The sequence below is a fragment of the Salvelinus namaycush genome, chromosome 14, assembly GCF_016432855.1.
Source record: "Salvelinus namaycush isolate Seneca chromosome 14, SaNama_1.0, whole genome shotgun sequence".
Taxonomy (NCBI): domain Eukaryota; kingdom Metazoa; phylum Chordata; class Actinopteri; order Salmoniformes; family Salmonidae; genus Salvelinus; species Salvelinus namaycush.
In genome coordinates this window covers 37,384,142-37,397,202 of record NC_052320.1, presented here as the reverse complement: position 1 = coordinate 37,397,202, position 13,061 = coordinate 37,384,142, and the positions used below count along the sequence as shown (strand labels likewise).

Sequence of the window (13,061 nt, the reverse complement as noted above, 5' to 3'; positions counted from 1 at the left end):
TTGTGCAAAGTGTAATTGAGGAGCAGAGTGGGCTAAACAGAGTGTAGATGAGAAGAGTGGTCTGGAAAAGCCTCAGAGAGAGCGTGCCTCCGTGCCTGTAAGCTGAACACACACTCGATGCATCTTAAGCTCGTTCTCACTGTTCTTCAAGGCCTAACATGTATACACAAGCGACACATGCAGCTAACGACTGGAGCATTTTATTAGTGCTGTTCTTTATGGCTTTGCTAAAGCTCAGAGTTGATGCGAGTCGAGCACAATGGTGCATTAATGATCCCACTGAAGGCCTCTCTGTCCCCTTTTTTACCCCCAATGCTTAAACACTCACTGGAAGTCCGTTTTTTTGTGTGTGTGTGGCAGAAAATGTTTGTCAAAAAAGTCGATTCCCCTTTTGTCACGGACACGCTATAAATCCACTCTGGTTAACCAGTCCCTCTTTCTCTCACTCTATTTCTCTCTATTTCCCGCCTCTCAATTAATAGGAAACCCATCGACTGAAGGTGGGTCTTTGTTGGTTTTGAGGATCCATACGTCACCAAAACTAGAGACCCCCTGACAGCCCCCATCTGGTCCTCATCACGAGGTGCCGCCAACGGTCAGGCTGGATGCTGTATGGCACACAGGCACGCACGTGCTCACACACACGTACACACACACAGGCACACACACTCTCACTGACGTACAAACCTATACATGCAGGCACATGTTCTCTCTGTCTCTCTCACATGCATACACTCGTGCATTACACACTCTAAAGCACAACAGAAATCGAATCAAATGTTATTTGTCACATGCTTCGTAAACAACAAGGTGTAGACTGAGTGAAATGTACACACACACACACACACACACACACACGTACGCACACTCACATGCGCGTACACAGAGGAACATGAGACATCCCAGTGGTTTAGCCGTCTCGCTCGCTCACGCTGACGGCAGGGTGTCATGGAAACGCCTACCTCTCACCATGGTTACACACTCCTTACCCCAAGAGGATGGTACTCTCTTCTTCCGAGGCGCTTCTTCCTCTCTGTATTTCAGACCAGGACAAAAATGAAAAGGCAACATTGTTAGGATGGCGGTCGAGTCTAAGCCAGTGGTCTGTCTGTGCGTGTTGGCTTGGTTTCACAGGCACTCAGCCGCTCACCCCTCGGTCTCTCTCTAATACTTCTGTACTTGCTGTCAAAATCGTGTCACACCCTTTTTTCGGGATTCAGAAGTTGTGTGTGTGTACGTACATTAGTCTGTGTGTGTGAAAGCGCGTTCACGCGAAGCGTCCTACGTTTACCGAAAGCCCCAGGCTGCCTGCCTCATGTCTCCTGCTCCTCATTACCATGTGAATGATGTTTCCTGGGTGGTCATTAACAACTTGATTAATAACGTATAAACATCATTTTGACAACATAACGGAATATAAAATGTCTGGCAAAAGTGCTTATTATTATTATTATTGTGTGTGTGTTTTATAGACACCAGCGTAGAAGACCAGTAGACCAGTCCAGAATAGGACCATTATCTCCAAGAGAGAACTCGTCTCGTCCACTCCAGGCTCCGTCACAAGGTGGGTCACTTGTCATCACACGGCTGTTGGCATGGTTACCTGTTTAGGTGGACTAGGCCTATAATTTGTTGTAGACAGAGAGTGAAAATGGAGTGGGATCTCTATTTTTGACTTTTTACTCATCTGTTCTGCAGCAAAAACATTCTTTCTGACCCCCTTGGCCAGACCGTAGAGGTTGAGCGACGAGAGAGGACGTGGTCATTTAGATCGATGGGCCATTACCTCCAGGAGCCATTTTGGATTTGTCATATTGCGTTTCAAAGCGTTCTCCCCTGAGAGATGGTACAGGTTCCCAGCGAAAGAAAGAAGAATTGGGTGAGAGATACAGAGGGTAGCGAGAGAGCCCGAAAGAGGGAAGATGAGAGTGGGAGGGCAGATTTCGTGGTAGAGAGAGGGAGGTTGAGAGAAAGGTGGAATGAGAGAGAGGCTGCTGGGGAGGCAGCAGGAGAAAATCTAATTAGTCTCCCTGCTCTGCCTGCCATAGAGACAGAAATAAAGCATTAATCTTTACCCTAGTCTGCAGGTGACAGAAACACACCAGCACTCAAGTGAAGAGAGGGATAGTGGTGGTGTAGGAAGAGAGGTGGGGGAGAGTATGCCTTTAGAGGTGGTATATAGAGAGCAGGGGGAGGAGAGGAGTAGATCAGGGGAAGAGCGGGAGGAGAGAATGATGGTTATGGAGAGGAGGGGGTAGAGTAGAGAAGTGGGATATCTGCAGGTGACTCTGGGATTCTGCCGCATCGTGTCACACGGACTTAGATCACCAGAAAGACTCCTCTACCCATAATGCCTCAGTCAGTCCTGCATACCAATCATTCTCTAGTATCAACCCAATGCGATATGGATTTTGCTTAACTTTGGCCCGGTATGGGCTAATTATAGTGGAGGTCACCAACCTGACTACAGCCAGTCGTTGTCAGAGCAGTGAGCTAAACATCAGCACGGCTGTAGACGGCAGGTCTGACTGTCTCATGTTCCTACTGGGTGTTTACATGATCTGACCGGGACGCGTTGCACTTCTGTTTTGTCAACAGAGATTATGAAACTGGGGCTGGCTGGCTGGCTGGTTGGGCAACAGCCGCCGCTGTCTGTATCGCCTAGCCTCACAACTCCCTCCCCTCGCTCACCACACAACCACCTCCCCATCCCCCGCCTGCCCGCCCGCCTCCCTGCTTGCCCACTCTCTCGCACCCGAAAAAGAACGAGGAGAGAGACTTTTATCTGACACAGGAAGCCTGAGTCTGTCTGCCTCTCCCAGCGTTATATTGTACATTTTAGTCATTTAGCAGACGGGTGGAACAACCACATGTCACAGTCATAGTAAGTACATTTCTCCTCAATAAAGTAGGATATCATTGGGGTGCCAGGACAGAGAAGAGCTTGGACTGGGCTGATCGGGAGCTGCCCTACCGTAGGGGTGAAAGGGCCAAGAGACCAGAGGTGGCAGAACAGAGTGCTCGGGTTGGGGTGTAAGGTTTGAGCATAGCCCGAAGGTAGGGAGGGGCAATTCATCTTGCTGCTCCATAGGCAAGTACCATGGTCTTGTAGTGGAATGCTTGCTTCAACTGGAAGCCAGTGGAGTGTGCGAAGGAGCGGGGTGACATGGAAGAACTTGGGAGGTTGAACACCAGGCGGGCTGCAGCGTTCTGGATAAGTTGCAGGGGTTTGATGGGACAAGCTGGGAGCCCAGCCAACAGAGAGTTGCAGTAGTCCAGACGGGAGAATACAAGTACCTGGATTAGAACCTGCATCGCTTCCTGTGTGAGGTAGGGTCGTACTCTATGGATGTTGTAAAGCATGAACCTGCAGGAGCGAGTCACTGCTTTGATGTTTGTAGGGAACGACAGGGTGTTTGTTGTCCAGGGTCACGCTAAGGTTCTTTGCACTCTGGGAGGGGGACACCGTGGAGTTGTCAACCGTGATGGAGAGGTCTTTTAGTGGGCAGGCCTTTCCGGAGAGGAAGAGCAGCTCTATCTTGTCAAATTTAAGCTTGAGGTGGTGGGCCGACATCCAAGCTGAGATATCTGCCAGGCACGCAGAGGGGCCGGAGCCGGTGATCAGGGATGAGTTGATGAGGGAAGTGAGGAATGGGAGAAGGTCTCCAGAGATGGACTGGGGAAGGGAGGAGGGGATGGGGTCGGATGTCGTCAACCTTCTTTTCAAAGTGGTTGACAAAGTCGTCCACAGGGAGGGAGAAAGGTGGAGGGAGAAGGTGGAAAATAGTTTCCTAGGGTTAGAGGCAGAAGCTTGAAATTTAGAGTGAAGGAATCTGGCTTTAGCAGCGGATACAGATGAAGGTAGAGAGGAAGGAGTGAAAGGATGACAGGTCCTCTGGAAGTTTAGTTTAGCAGAAGGGAGAGATGATCGAAGAGGAGAGCGTAGTGGGAGACGGAGAGCAACGATTGCAAAAGCGCATTACCATCTTGGTAGGGGTTAAGTAGCTAGGGTTGGAGGAAAGGGAGACAGGAAAGGAAACAAATGAGTAATCAGAAACCTGGATGGCGGTTGCAGTGAGATTAGTAGGTGTACAAGCCTCTAGTTAAGATGAGGTCAAGCGTATTGCCTGCCTTGTGATTGGAAGGGGACTGGGAAAGGGTGAGGTCAAATGTGGCAAGGAGGGGAAGGAGAGAGTCGGAAAGAAATGAATCGAAGGCAGACGTCAGGAGGTTGAAGTCGCCAAGTACGAAGAGTGGTGAGCGATCTTCAGGAAAGGATCTTATCAAGGTGTCAATTTCTCTCAGGGCACCTGGTGGGTGATAGATGACAATGTGGGTGGCTTGAGTGGACCAGTGACAGCATGGAATTCAAATGAGGAGATGGACAGGTGAGAGAGGGGGAAAAGAGAATCTCAGTTGAGGAGGAATTACAACCAGATGCTCTCGGACTACGAGAGAAAGAGTAATCGGATGAAGAAAGAGCAGCTGGAGTAGCAGTGTGCTCTGGGGTGATCCATGTCTCCGTCAGGGCCAAAGAGTCAAGGGATTGAAGGGCAGCATAGGCTGAGATGAACTCGCCGTTCTTGCCTGTAGATCGGCAGTTCCAAACGCTGCCAGGGACCAGGAGTTCCACATGGGTACACTAAATTAGAAGAGTTGCTGCCAAGGAGCGTCAGTGAAGCCTACAGGGAGAGGCGCGAACATGTATAGAAAACACACACATGTACTATATATGCAAAAGCATGTGGATAACCCTGGAGATTGCTTGACTCCATAAAAAAAAAAACGTTTTAGTACAGATATACCACATTGGAGAGATTAGTCAAATGCTGTTGAAACATCAACGTAGACGGGCCAAAGAGATTTCTCCATACGTAGTCTATAGTTTATTTTGATGAACTATTATTTGTTTTCTGCCTCAGTTTGTTTCACCAGCCTGTGTGTCGCCGCTCAATAACCCTTTTTAGACATTTGTTTGTTTGTTGTTTGTTGAGTTTTTCTCTAGTATGACTCATGTTATCGTGGGAGGCTTTTTCTTCTTGATTTTTTTTCTCCCTTTTGAGTCAGAGAACTGAGATAGACTCTCTCTCTCTCGCTGTCTCTGTCTCTCTCTCTCTCTCGCTGTCTCTGTCTCTCTCTCTGTCTCTCTCTCTCGCTGTCTCTGTCTCTCTCTCTGTCTCTCTCTCTCGCTGTCTCTGTCTCTCTCGCTGTCTCTCTCTCTCTCTCGCTGTCTCTGTCTCTCTCTCTGTCTCTCTCTCTCTCTCGCTGTCTCTGTCTCTCTCTCTGTCTCTCTCTCTCTCTCGCTGTCTCTGTCTCTCTCTCTGTCTCTCTCTCTCGCTGTCTCTGTCTCTCTCTCTGTCTCTCTCTCTCTCTGTCTCTGTCTCTCTGTCTCTCTCTCTGTGTCTCTCTCTCTCTCTCTCTGTCTTTCTCTGTCTCTCTCGCTGTCTCTCTCTCGCTGTCGCTGTCTCTGTCTCTCTGTCTCTCTCTCTCTCTCTCTCTCGCTGTCTCTGTCTCTCTCTCTGTCTCTCTCTCTCTCTCGCTGTCTCTGTCTCTCTCTCTGTCTCTCTCTCTCTCTCGCTGTCTCTGTCTCTCTCTCTCTCTCTCTCTCGCTGTCTCTGTCTCTCTCTCTGTCTCTCTCTCTCTCTCTCGCTGTCTCTGTCTCTCTCTCTGTCTCTCTCTCTCGCTGTCTCTGTCTCTCTCTCTGTCTCTCTCTCTCTCTGTCTCTGTCTCTCTGTCTCTCTCTCTGTGTCTCTCTCTCTGTCTCTCTGTCTCTCTCTCTCTCTCTCTGTCTGTCTCTGTCTCTCGTTTCTGTCTGCCCCTCCTGAGTGTGTTGTGCATTTCACTTGTGTTAGTTGAGGTGTAACTGAAGTTGTTGTGTTACCTTACACACACACACACACACACACACACACACACACACACACACACACACACACACACACACACACACACACACACACACACACACACACACACACACATACACACACACACACACACACACACACACACACAAAGCTAGTGTTACGGATCTGTTTGAGTGGAAAGTGAGAGAATGTTCCTCAGTACAAAGTCTTCATTGCAAAGTGATATAACATGGGTTGGGTAAACAGTAACACATTTTGGCTCCCATACACAGACACATGATCAAGGTACAGTCAGACCTACCTGTGCACCCAACTCTTATCTCGTGTCACTGTTCCTCAGTCTCTCTCCCTCCTACTCTGCCCATCTTTCTCTTGATCCTCTCTCTTCTCTCCTTCTCTATATCATTCCCTCTACCTAATGCCATCCCTTACTCTAACCCTCTGTCTTTATCCTCCTTCCCTCCTTTCCTCCCTTCCTCTCTCACTTCCTTCCTCTCTTCCTCCCCCTCTCCCTCTCTTCCTCCCCCCCTCTCTTCCTCCCCCTCTCCCTCCTGTGCCTGCCTAGCTTCATGCCTGAAAACAGCTGCCTAATGGCTCTCAAAGACACAAACATCATCAGTCATGAGAGAGCTGCTCGTTTTGGACCCATCCTCCACCTTAAATCGTTCATGCTTATTTTCTCAACGCGCGCACACACACACACACACACACGGCCGTGCTATTACCATGTTGGCTGCATCTTCAATACTCGCCCCGGACAACATGTCTGCCTCTCTCTCTCTCTCTCTCTCTCTCTCTCTTTCTCTCTCGATCTGCAAATGTCATCTCTAAACTTTATCAATAACCTATCAGTGTACTGCTACTGTAAATCAATATATTCCATGCCATATCTCACCTTTTTCTCTTTTTTTGGCTTGCATTGTTTATATTCTGCTGAAGCGGTGAGTTCATGGGCAAGTAATATTATTCTAATTGTTTTTATTTAGGGGGTAGATCAGCTTTAATTTTGAAGACAGATTGTGGTTTCTATCAATGTAATTGTCTGCATCATTTCCAATCCCCGATATTTAAGTTTTTGTAAATATACAGTAGCTCCATGTAAATGTTGCAATTTTTCGGCCATTCCTGAACCTGTGACCAAAAACAAGCTACATATGGGTAGTATCAAAACAAGGGATCTAATCAAATCAAATTGTATGTCACATGCGCCGAATAGAACAGGTGTAGACCTTACAGCGAAAGTCTTACTTACAAGCCCTTACCCAACAATGCAGTTTTAAGAAAGATAGCTAAAAAATAAGAAATGAAAGTAACAAATAATGAAAGAGCAGCAGTAAAATAACAATAGCAAGGCGGGGGCACCGGTTAGTCAAGGTAATATATACATGTGGGTAGAGTTATTAAAGTGACTTATGCATAGATAATAACAGAGAGTAGCAATGCAAGTAGTCTAGGTAGCCATTTCATTAGATGTTCAGTAGTCTTATCGCTTGGGGGTAGAAGCCTCTTGGACCTAGACTTGGCGCTCCAGTACCACTTGCCATGCGGTAGCAGAAAGAACAGTCTATGACTAGGTTGGCTGGAGTCTTTGACAATTTTTAGGGACTTCCTCTGACACCGCCTGGTATAGAGGTCCTGGATAGCAGGAAGCTTGGCCCCGGTGATGTACTGTGCCGTACACACTACCCTCTGTAGTGCCTTGCGGTTGGATGCCGAGCAGTTCCCATACCAGACAGTGATGCAACCCATCAGGATGCTCTCGATGGTGCAGCTGTAGAACCTTTTGAGGATCTGAGGACCCATGCCAAATCTTTTCAGTCTCCTGAGGGGGAATAGGTTTGGTCGTCCCCTCTTCACGATTGTCTTGGTGTGCTTGGACCATGTTAGTTTGTTGGTGATGTGGATGCCAAGGAACTTGAAGCTCTCAACCTGCTCCACTACAGCCCGGTCGATGAGAATGGGGTGTGCTCGGTCCTCCTTTTCCTGTAGTCCACGATCATCTCCTTTGTCTTGATCACAGGGAGAGGTTGTTGTCCTTGCACCACACGGTTAGGTCTCTGACCTCCTCCCTATAGGCTGTCTCATCGTTGTCGGTGATCAGGCCTACCACTGTTGTGTCATCAGCAAACTTAATGATGGTGTTGGAGTCGTGCCTGGCCGTGTGAACAGGGAGTACAGGAGGGGACTGAGCACGCACCCCTGAGTGGCCCCCGCGTTGAGGATCAGTGTGGCGGATGTGTTGTTACCTACCCTTACCACCTGGGGGCGGCCCGTCAGGAAGTCCAGGATCCAGTTGCAGAGGGAGGTGTTATGCCCAGGGTCCCTAGCTTAGTGCTTTGAGTGCACTATGGTGTTGAACGCTGAGCTGTAGTCAATGAATAGCATTCTCACATAGGTGTTCCTTTTGTTCAGGTGGGAAAGGGCATTGTGGAGTGCAATAGAGATTGCATCATCTGTGGATCTGTTGGTGCGGTATGCAAATTGGAGTGGGTCTAGGGTTTCTGGGATAATGGTGTTGATGTGAGCCATGACCAGCCTTTCAAAGCATTTCATGGCTACAGACGTACATCCTACGGGTCGGTAGTCATTTAGGCAGGTTACCTTAGTGTTCTTGGGTACAGGGACTATTGTTGTCTGCTTGAAACATGTTGGTATTACAGACTCAGACAGGGAGAGGTTGAAAATGTCAGTGAAGACACTTGCCAGTTGGTCAGCGCATGCTCGGAGTACATGTCCTGGTAATCTGTCTGGCCCTGCGGTATTGTTGACCTGTTTAAAGGTCTTACTCACATCAGCTACAGAGAGCGTGATCACACAGTCGTCCGGAACAGCTGATGCTCTCATGCTTGTTTCAGTGTTACTTGCCTCGAAGCGAGTATAGAAGATATTTAGCTCGTCTGGTAGGCTCATGTCACTGGGCAGCTCTCTGCTATGCTTTCCTTTGTAGTCTGTAATGGTTTGTAAGCCCTGCCACATCTGACGAGCGTCGGAGCCGGGGTAGTACGATTCGATCTTAGTCCTGTATTGACGCATAGCGGGATTTCTTATAAGCTTCCGGGTTAGTCCCACTCCTTGAAAGTGGCAGCTCTACCCTTTAGCTCAGTACGAATGTTGCCTGTAATCCATGGCTTCTTGTTGAGGTATGTAGGTATAGTCACTGTGGGGATGACATCCTCGTTGCACATATTGATAAAGCCAGTGACTGATGTGATGTACTCTTCAATGCCATCGGAAGAATCCCAATATTCCTCCTCGGTCTCTGACTCACCCCTCAACTTCGCCGACCACCCTGTGTGCCCCCCCCAAAAAATATTTTGAGGCTGCTTCTTGGGCTTGCGTCGTAGCCGCGAACCCTGTCGTCGCTGTCTTTCCTTCACCGCTATCGTCTCCCGCCATGGAAGGCGATCCTGTCCTGCCAGGATTTCTTCCCAAGTCCAGGATCCCTTCCCATCCAGAATCTCTTCCCAAGTCCAGGATACTTCCTCCTCCTGGGCACGCTGCTTGGTCCTTTGTTGATGGGATATTCTGTTACAGACGTTGGAATGAATATCGGACCAAGGCGCAGCGAGTGTAGAGTTCCACATAATTTATTATAAAGTTAGCAAAACTTAGCAAAACAAACTATAAACAATAAAACAAACAACAAACGGACTACAGAGGTGCAACGTCCACTACTCAAAACATAAACATTCAAACAATATCCCATAACCCACAGGTGTAAAAATGCAACTTAAGTATGATCCCCAATTAGAGACAACGATACCAGCTGCCTCTAATTGGGAATCATACACAAACCCCAACATAGAAAATTAAACCTAGAACCCCACATAGAAATAATTAACTAGACGAAAACCCAACTCTACCATAGAAAATATAGGCTTTCTATGGTCAGGACGTGACAGAAGGTCAGTCAATCTGGAAAATGTTAAGAATTTTGAAAGTTTCTTAAAGTACAGCCGCAAAAAGCATCAAGTGGTATGATGTAACTGGCTCTCATGAGGACCGCCACAGGAAAGGAAGACCCAGAGTTCCCTCTGTTGCAGAGGATAAGTTCATTAGAGTTAACTGCACCTCAGATTACAGCCCAAATAAATACTTCACAGAGTTCAAGTAACAGACACATCTCAACATCAACTGTTCAGAGGAGACTGCGTGAATCAGGCCTGCATGGTCGAATTGCTGCAAAGAAACCACTACTAAAGGACACCAGTAAGAAGAAGAGACTTGCTTGGACCAAGAAACACGAGCAATGGACATTAGACTGGTGGAAATCTGTCCTTTGGTCTGATGAGTCCAAATGTGCTATTTTTGGTTCCAACCGCTGTATTTTTGTGATACGCAGATTAGGTGAATGGATGATCTCTGCATGTGTGGTTCCCACCATGAAGCATGGAGGAGGAGGTGTGATGGTGTGGGGGTGCTTTGCTGGTGACACTCAGTGATTTATTTAAAGTTCAAGGCACACTTAACCAGTATGGCTACCACAGCATTCTGCAGCGATACACCAGCGATACACCATCCATGCTGTATCACAACCGGCCGTGATTGGGAGTCCCATAGGGCGGCGCACAATTGGCCCAGCGTCGTCCGGGTTTGGCCGGTGTAGGCCATCATTGTACATAAGAATTTGTTCTTAAGTGACTTGCATAGTTAAATAAAGGTTAAATAAAAAAATAAAAACATCCCATCTGGTTTGCACTTTTTTCCCCAACAGGTCAATAACCCATCACACCTCCAGGCTTTGTAAGGGCTATTTGACCAAGAAGGAGAGTGATGGAGTGCTTCATCAGATGACCTGGCCTCCACAATCACCCAACCTCAACCCAATTGAGATGGTTTGGGATGAGTTGGACCACAGAGTGAAGGAAAAGCAGCCAACAAGTGCTCAGCATATGTGGGAAGCTGGTTGAGAGAATGCCAATAGTGTGCAAAGCTGTCATCAAGGCAAAGGGTGGCTACTTTGAAGAATCTGAAATATAAAATATATTTTGAATTGTTTAACACTTTTTTGGTTACTACATGATTCCTGTGTTATTTCATAGTTGTGATGTCTTCACTATTATTCTACAATGTAGAAAATATTAAAAATAAAGAAAAACCCTTGAATGAGTAGGTATGTCCAAGCTTTTGACTGGTATTGTATATAACTTTTTATTAGTTGCAATAATTTTGTATAGTCCTTTAAATTGAAAAACTAGTTGGGTGTACCATGGAATTAGCACATTGAAAATCTCCTTCCAACTATTTTGCAACCTGTATGACGCAGCTGTTATTTTTTGGTCCTTAAATTAAACTGGTATGCTTTATTATTTATCACAATTTTCTTTACCCAATTTTGGTCTTTAATGCAGGGATGACAGACAAGTTCCTCCTCAATATTTGCGGTAATGCTACAATCAGATGGCTGTAATTTTGGATAGAGCAAACATTTCCATATATTTCTGTTAGCTACATGTATGACAACTCCACCAGTCCTATTTATGATATAATTTACAAAGATTATCCTTTTTCTTTTTTATTCAAAAAGTATTTTTATATCAATAAGTATATTTGAGTTTAACCATAATATTTCTTATAATATTTGTTCTCTCTTTTCTGGTGGATTAAACTGAAATTGCAACCAGCTTTCTGTTGCTTGTTTTTAAAATAGGGATATTTTAGAGATTATTTCATTTTTATGTAACTGAAAGTGAGAGGTTGTAATCTGAATGAAGGGAAAAGGGCCATTCTTGAACACCGGGTGAGCCATTATTACTAATCTGCTAGAGAACCAGATCAGATTTAAGCATAGTTTTTGTATGACTGAAGCCTTTAGTGAGAAGTCCAATGCTTTAATATTTCATGTCTGCCCTCTGAATTCATATTCATTATATAACTGGGGCGGTTTAATTTTGTCTGGCTTGCCGTTCCAAATAAATTGGAATATTTTTTGTTCACATAATAAAAAATAAAAAAAAGTCATTAGGTGTAGGCAGGGCCATAAGTAAATAGGTCAACTGGGATATGATTAAATAATTAATCAGGGTGATTTTTCCACAAATAGACAGGTGTTGTCTATCCATGGTAGCAAAATCTTATCTGATTTGGCAAACTTTCTATAAAATTTGTTGCAGTGAGATCCTTTCTTCCAGGATATGAATACCGAGTTTGTCCACTTCACTGTCGGGCCATTTTATTGGTAAACTACACAGGAATGTAAAAGTTTTTTTTTTTTTGAGATCCAATACGTAATATGGTGCACTTATCGTGATTTGGTTTTAATCCAGAGAGGTTAGAAACATTTTCTAGATCTTTGATGAGGCTGTGCAGGGATCCAAATTGCGGATTTAAAATAAAAAATGAATCATCAGCGTACAAGGTCACATTTGTTTTTAAACCTTGGATTTATAGCCCCTTGACACTATTGTTGGATCTGATTTTAATAGCTAACATTTCGATGGCCATAATAAATATCTTGTTTTACTCCTCTTTCTGAGAAGTAGACGTTATTTGCTATTTTACACCTAGGGTTACTGTACATAACTTTAACCCATTGTATAAGAGATTCTCCAAAATTAAAATAGTCCAGACATTTATATATAAATTCAAGTTGTACTTTATCAAAGGCCTTTTCAAAGTCAGCTATGAATAACAGGCCTGGTTTCCCAGATTTTTCATAGTGTTTTATTGTTTCGAATACTTGTTTAAATTGTTTCCCATACTTGTTTAAATTATCTGGAATTGTGAACAGTGAATTATAAGTGAAATAATCTGTCTGTAAACAATTGTTGGAAGAATTACTGTGTGTGTATGCACAAAGTAGATGTCCTAACCGACTTGCCAAAACTATAGTTTGTTAACAAGAAATGTGTGGAGTGGTTGAAAAACGAGTTTTAATGACTCCTACCTAAGTGTATGTAAACTTCTGACTTCAACTGTATATATATATATTTATTATTATTATTATATATTTTTGCTTCACATTTTCAACCAGTACATTGATATTTTCCAATGGAGCTATACATTTGGGTGAGTATTTTCTCTCGCCCGAGTAGCCTCGTTTCGCTGCCAAAAATAAAATGAAACCATCTAGTGAAATAACAACAAAATGTCAAATACAGGTAGCCTAGTCAAATAATTAACATCCAGTCACATTAACCGTTACTCTCTTGCGGGAATTCCACTAACGGTCCATATGTAGCCAAACGTAGCTGC

The 13,061-nt window shown here is 45.2% G+C and overlaps 1 protein-coding gene across 4 annotated transcripts in view; it reads left to right on the top strand.

The window, feature by feature from the left end:
* LOC120059487 (nuclear receptor coactivator 3-like) overlaps nucleotides 1-13,061 on the top strand; it is a 137,041-nt gene that overhangs the window by 89,800 nt on the left and 34,180 nt on the right. Inside the window, exon 2 of one of the 4 annotated variants that reach the window (XM_039008581.1) lies at nucleotides 1,473-1,564. The exons of 1 other annotated variant lie outside the window; for it this stretch is intronic. The gene's annotated coding sequence lies outside the window, so the exon portion shown is untranslated. Of the gene's footprint in view, nucleotides 1-1,472; nucleotides 1,565-2,722; nucleotides 2,885-3,191; nucleotides 3,331-13,061 lie in introns of those variants that run through there. 2 more of the 4 variants (XM_039008582.1, XM_039008580.1) reach the window with 2 other exon arrangements.